Source organism: Pan paniscus, chromosome 1 (genome assembly GCF_029289425.2).
Source record: "Pan paniscus chromosome 1, NHGRI_mPanPan1-v2.0_pri, whole genome shotgun sequence".
In the NCBI taxonomy this organism is placed as follows: Eukaryota; Metazoa; Chordata; class Mammalia; order Primates; family Hominidae; genus Pan; species Pan paniscus.
In genome coordinates this window covers 67,707,307-67,714,739 of record NC_073249.2, presented here as the reverse complement: position 1 = coordinate 67,714,739, position 7,433 = coordinate 67,707,307, and positions in this window count along the sequence as shown.

Genomic DNA, 7,433 nt, shown 5'->3' with positions numbered 1-7,433 from the left:
CCTTCAAATGGAATGAACTTCCCCTGGCTCCACCCCATTCCCCCAGTGCACAGGTGAGCATTATTCAGGGAGAATCAGTCAGGAAAGGGCAGGTTTCATCCATCCCGGACCAGCAGTCTGGTTTTTGAGCCTTCACGTTGTTTTAGGCTTGAAGGAGGGCTTTCGCCTGGGACCCTTGGCTGTGTCCTGCCTCTATTACATTCTTCCCTTCATACATATTTATTTTTTACTTATACAATTTTTTAATCCATTTGAGAATAAATTGCAGACATCATGACCCTTCAGTCCTAAATATTCACACATGTATTTCCCAAGAACAAAGGTATTCTCTTACGTAACCATGATAAAATTATCAAATTCAAGAAACTTACATTGATGTAGAACTATAAAACTCACCAGTTTTCCCAATTATTTCTAGCAATTTTTTTTCTGACCCAGAACATACGATGTATTTAGCTGCCATGTTTCTTTAATCTCCTTTAATCTGGAACAGTTTTTTAGATTTTATTTTTCATGACATTGATGTATTTGAATTTTACAGGACAGTTATTTTGTTTCTTGTTCCTAAATTTGGGTTTGCTTAATGGTTTACACGTGATTTGATTGGGTTGTGCATTTTTGTCAGGAATATTATACAAGAGATGTTGCGTCCTCAGTGAATTGCATAAGGAGGTTGTGAAATTTGTGAAATGTTTGCCAATCTAATGGAAGTTAAATGGAGTTGCACTTTATTTTGGGTTTCCTTGTTTATTCCTGAGGTTGAGCATCTTTTCCCATGTTTACTGGTAATTCATGTTTCTTCTGGATTTTTTTCCTAGTCTTTGCCAATGTTTTTGATATGTTTTCCTTATTGATTTGTCTGAGTTATTTATAGATTATGGATAGTCCTCCTTTGACAAGTATATATGTCATAAATGTTCTTCCAATCTGTCACTTGTCTTTTATATTTAGTCATGTCACCCTTTGTTTTACAGAACTTTAAGTTTTTAATGTGGTCTAATTCCAGCCTATTTTCCTTTATACTTCCTTTTAATGTCTTGTTAAAATCATCTCCTATGCTATAAAGGTATGTAAGTTTACTTCTTAGAGTTTTAACATTTTGTTATTTACACTTGGATATTTAATCTTTTATGGCATGAGGAGGAAATCGAATTTTATTTCTTTCTGTATGTATATCTTGTTGTTCCAACACCATTATTGAATAACTTGATCTTTCTCCACTGATTTGTAATGCCTGCTCTATCATATACCAAGAGCCTGTATGTATGCTTGGGTCTCTTTCTGGATTTTCTAGTCTGTTTTTATGAAAATATTTGTCTAATGTTATGTCAATATAAAACTGACTCAATGACACTAAAATGACTTGCTGTGGCATACATCTTACTAACTGGTCAGGCTACCCCTCCATGTTTCTTTTTTATTTTTTCCCTCTCAGAATTATTTTGGCCATTTATGGGACTTCAACCCTTCCATGAATCTGAGAACCATTTTCTTCAAAGTCCTTAAAACATATGCATTGGAGTTTTTGTTGGGAATGTGTTGACTTTAAGTTCCAGATAATTTAATCTTTATAGTGCTGAGTCCCTCCATCTATGAGCATAAAGTTGATCTATCTTGTATTTTATAAGATTCTATTTTATGTTCCTCAATATCATTTTATAATTTTGTCCATAAGAGTTCTGTTAATCTTTTATTGGATTTTATTCCCAACGATCACAGAGATTTTACTGTTAATGTGAATATTACTTTAATTACATTTTAAAAATTGATTATTGCTTGTACAGAAATCTATTAATTTTTATAGGGTAATCTTGTGTTTAGTTCTAATGAATTATCTGTAAATTTTCTTAGACTGTTTTTGTAGGCAGTTATTTTATCTACAAATACAGTTTTGTCTCTTCCTTTTAAATTTTTATACTTCTCTGTCCTTATAGCATCAGGTAGGCCTTCAGATACAATGTTGAACAGTAATTTTCATAACAGGAGGCTCCTTTTCTTGTTTCTGACTTTAAAGCATTTCACCATTATGATGTTGGTCGTAGGTTTTTTGTTTTGTTTTGTTTTGTTTTGAGACAGAGTCTCACTCTGTTGCCCAGGCTGGAGTGCAGTGGCATGATCTTAGCTCACTGCAACTTGCGCCTCCCAGGTTCAAGCAATTCTCCCACCTCAGCCTTCCAAGTAGCTGGGATTACAGGTGTGAGCCACCACACCCGGCTGATTTTTGTATTTTTGGTAGAGATGATGTTTCACCATGTTGGCCAGGCTGGTCTCAAATTCCTGACCTCAAGTGATCTGCCCGCCTCGGCTTCCCAAAATGCTGGGATTACAGGCATGAGCCACTACACCCAGTCAGTTGTAGGTTTTTGTTAGTTAGCTACGATAGACATTTTTGGTACCCAGCATCACATCCCCTCTGTCCACCTCTAATTATAGCCACAGCTATAGCAGACATTGGTGGCTTATGCTAACAGCATCTCACCTCAAGCATATGCCGTGTGTCTTTCTCTTTTGCCCAATGACTTCTCTGCAATAGCAGGCCTTCTCAGAAACCACAGGAGCCCATCAGTCCTAGTGTGGGTACAACCTGGGAGTCCTGGGCTGGGGGTGTTAATGTTGCCTGTGGGCATCTGTCAATCATTGGTGGATGGGAGCTTATGAATAGATGCCTCAGCCTCTAGTCTTATTTTTCTCTGATGGACAATTCTTTGTATACTCCTAGAAGTCTCAGTGGTATTGAGACCTTCTTGCTTAGAGCAGCAATCTTGATAACACACACCCTTATATTGGCTTGCCTTCCTTGCTTGTTTCATCCTCCTTGTGGCCTCACTCCTACTTCCTGGAATCATCTCCCAAAAAGAGTACTTAGTACTTTGGTCTCTGTCTTAACCTCTGTTGTCAAGAAAATCTAAAGAGGTGTCTTTTAATTTCATAGTTTCCAAGAGTTTTTATTATGAATTTCTAGTGAGTTTTATTGAATACTTTTTCTATCATGTCTGTTACGATTATCCTGTTTCTTTGATTTTAATCAGTTAATGTGGTTAATTACTTCAGTAGAATTTCTTTATATTGCAACATCTTTTTATTCCTGGGATAAATCTTCCTTAGTCATATATTTTTTTGTTTCATTGTTATTTGGTTTTGAGGATTTATTTTTCCCTATTGGATTTTATTTGCTAACATTTATTTAGGATTTTTATATTTGTATTTACACGTGAGATGCAGTCATAATTTTCTTCCCTTATATCTTCCTAATCCAGTCTTATGTAAAAGTTGCCCTCTCTCATTTTATTTTCTAGGATAGTCTGTATTAGAAAATGATTATCTATTCCTTGAAGAATAGATAGATAGATAGAATTTACTTGTAAAACCATGTAAGCCTAAGTTATTTGGAGGTTGAGGGAAAGGGAATAAAAATTTAAATAATAGATTAATAATTTTTAGTGCTTATTGATTTGAAATTTTTTGTTTGTCTTTTGTTTGTTTTGTTTTGTTTTTTGAGACAGAGTCTCACTGTCTCATGCTGGAATGCAGTGGCATGATCTTGGCTCACCGCAACCTCCGCCTCCCAGGTTCAAGCAATTCTCCTGCTTCAGCCTCCTGAGAAGCTGGGATTAAAGGCGGGCACCACCATGCCTGGCTAATTTTTGTATTTTTAGTAGAGATGGGGTTTCACCATGTTGGCCAGGCTGGTCTCAAACTCCTGACCTCAAGTGATCTGCCTGCCTTGGCCTCCCAATGTGCTGGGATTACAGATGTGATCCACTGTGCCTGGCCTGAATGTTTTCTTTCTTTCTTTTTTCTTTTTTTGACAGGGTCTTCTCTGGCACCCAGGCTAGAGTGCACTGGTGTGATCCCAGCTCACTGCAGCCTTGACCTCTCAGGCTCAAGCGATCTTCCAACCTCATGGTCCCAAGTAGCTGGGACCACAGGTGTGCGCCACCACACCTGACTAATTTTTTAATATTTTATTGAGACATTGTTTCCCCTATGATGCCCAGGCTGGTCTCAAACTCCTGGGCTCAAGTGATCATCCTACCTCTACCTTCTGAAGTGTTGGGATTATAGGCATGAGCCACCACACCCAGCTATTGGGGGAACCTGCCCCCAATATTTCAACGTAGGTTCTATTTTCCATAAGTGTTGGCCAACTGAGAAATAAAGAGAAAGAGTACAAAGAGAGGAATTTTACAGCTGGGCCACCGGAGGTGACATCACATATCGGTAGGACCGTGATGCCCGCCTGAGTCTCAGACCAGCAAGACTTTATTAAGGGTTTCAAAAGGGGAGGGGGTGTAAAACAGGGAGTAGGTACAAAGATCACATACTTCAAAGGGCAAAAAGCATAACAAAGATCACATGCTTTTGAGGGAACAGGACAAAAGACAAAACAGAACTACTGATAAGGGTTTATGTTCAGCTGTGCACATATTGTCTTGATAAACATCTTAAACAACAGAAAACAGGGTTTGAGAGCAGAAAACCGGTCTGACCACAAATTTACCAGGGCGGAGTTTTTCCCCACCCTAATAAGCCTGAGGGTACTGCAGGAGACCAGGGCGTATTTCAGTCCTTATCACAAGCAAATAAGACAGGCACTCCCAGAGCGGCCATTTATAGTCCTCCCCCCAGGAATGCATTCCTTTCCCAGGGTATTAATATTAATATTCCTTGCTAGGAAAAGAATTTGGTGATATCTTTCCTACTTGCACGTCCGTTTATAGGCTCTCTGCACGAAGAAAAATATGGCTCTTCTTGCCTGACCCCGCAGGCAGTCAGACCTTATGGTTGTCTTCCCTTGTTCCCTAAAAATCGCTATTATTCTGTTCTTTTTCAAGGTGCACTGATTTCATATTGTTCAAACACACGTTTTACAATCAATTTTTACAGTTAACACAATTATCACAGTGGTCCTGAGGTGACGTACATCCTCAGCTTACGAAGATAACAGGATTAAGAGATTAAAGACAGGCATAAGAAATTACAAAAGTGTTATTTGGGAACTGATAAATGTCCATATTAAAATGAAATCTTCACAATTTATGTTCCTCTGCTGCGGCTCCAGCCAGTCCCTCCATTTGGGGTCCCTGACTTCCCGCAACACCCAGCCTGATTTGAACTATATTCCCAGGGCTATTTTGATGATTTATATTATTCCGGAAACTTTTCCATTTCATTGAAGTTTTTAAATTTACAGGCACTAGGTGGTTTAGTTTATTCAAATATTATTTATTCTGTTCTAGTTCTTTTTTTTTTAGAGATGGATCTCACTGTCACCAGGCTGGAGTGCAGCGGTGCAATGACGGCTCACTGTGGCCTCGACCTCCTGGGCTCAAGTGATCCTCCTGTCTCATCCTCCTGAGTAGCTGGGACTAAAGGTGTACACCACTACACTCAGCTAATTTTTTATATTTTATTTTTTGTAGAGATGGGTCTCAATGTGTTGCTTAAGCTGGTCTCAGACTCTTGGCATCAAGTGATCCTCCTGCAGCCTTGACCTCTCAGGCTCAAAAATCCTCCTAGCCTTAGGCTCAAGTGATCCTTCTAGCCTCAGGCTACCTCAGAGGCAGGAGGATCACTTAGGCCAAGAGTTTGAGACCAGCCTGAAACTGCTGGGATTATAGGCATGAACCACCATGCTTAGCCTCCCTTTTCATTTCTAATATTTTGGTGCCTTTCTCCCTTTTCCCTTTAACAGTCCTGCTAGTGCTTTCTCTTTTTGATTAGTGTCTACAAAGAACCAACTTTTCATTGTAATCCCTTTCTCTCCTGCTTGTCTTCTAGATTACTAATTTCTTCTTATTGTGACCACATCCTGGTTCAGAGGATGTATCTTCTTCTAACTGCTATTCCAGCTATGCAGCTTTGTATAAGCATCTCACAGGTTGTGAGCACAACTTTTTCTACCTAAGTTTCATTTTTATTTTATTTATACTTTGGGAACTGTACTCTCAGCCACTTCTGCCAATTCTCAGACACAGAACCCAACAAGCCTACATCTTTAGTCTCAACTACTGCATCGTATTTCTATTTAGTTATAGTCCATAAGGGTTTTAATCTTAATTTTAAGCACAGCTATATTTTAAGTATTTTCTCTTGTTATATCTTATCTATAATTGCATTGCTATGTATTTCAGGAGTGGTGGTTAAAGTGTAAACTTCCAACACCATCTTGACTGAAGGTCAAGCAACTACTGTTCTACTTCTTTTTAGAATTAGAAACTATTGGCCGCGTGTGGTGGCTCATGCCTGTAATCTCAGAACTTTGGGAGGTCAAGGCAGGCAGATCACTTGAGGCCAGGAATTTGAGACCAGCCTGGCCATCATGGCAAAACCCCATCGCTACTAAAAATACAAGAATTATCCAGGCATGGTGGTGCATGCCTGTAATCCCAGCTACTCGGGAGGCTGAGGCCTGATTCTGCTTGGGAGAACTGCTTGAACTCAGGAGATGGAGGTTGCAGTGAGCTGAGATCACACCATGCACTCCAACCTGGGTGACAGAGTTAAGACTCTGTCTCAAATTAAATAAATAGAAACCATTTATCTATTGAGAAAAATGTAAATAATTTTGTAGTTCTTTGAGTAGATTTTAGCAAATTATATGAATAAAAGTTATTTTCTTTTCCTTTAGGATGTTTAAAAGTTAAAATAAAGCTATGTCAAAACTGTTTAGGAAGTATGTAGGGCCAAAGGACCTTCACCAAAAAGCCAAAAACAAATACCCAGCCCAGTGGCCTGAGAATGGACATAGAGGTAGCAAGGCAGTCAGATGATGCCCAGGACACAGAGAAGGCATCTTCAGATGACTCCAGCCTGAGCTCAGGAAAGATAAATCAGGAATTAAGGCTGCATATGGATATTCAGGAGGAGTACTGGCTACCCTCCTTGCTGGCTGTATCTTAGCAGTTTTCTCAGGTTGGCAGGAGCTTCTGGTAGAACTTTAGTGTGAAGATGAGGAAACTTATGAAATCTGTTACCACTCCCAGAGTGAAACCCCTATAGGGATCTCGGTCACTTCTAGAACCAACTTTAACCTACAGTATGAGGATGAAGGCATAGAATCATATTGTTCTGAGCACTCAGAAGAACTTCAGGGAGAGTATATTGAGGATGATGAAAATAGGATCCTTGTTGACATTTTATGATGAAGACATAGATCTGATCTCTAGAGAAGATTGCTCTGATCAACAGCACAATTGTTGGACATCTTTTTGGGACCTCACAGGACTTCAGGAGCATAAGCAGAACCATTTAGGGGAGGATTCCTACTGTCACCCCACCTGTAGCAAGGAATTATTCTGGGCTGCCAACCTATGCATGCACAAATTGATTCACTCTGGAGACCAGCCATGTAAGGGGCCTGAAAGTGATAAAGGTTTCATCCGCACAGCGGATGTTTGGAGGCACCTGTGTAATGTGCATGAGATGGAGTG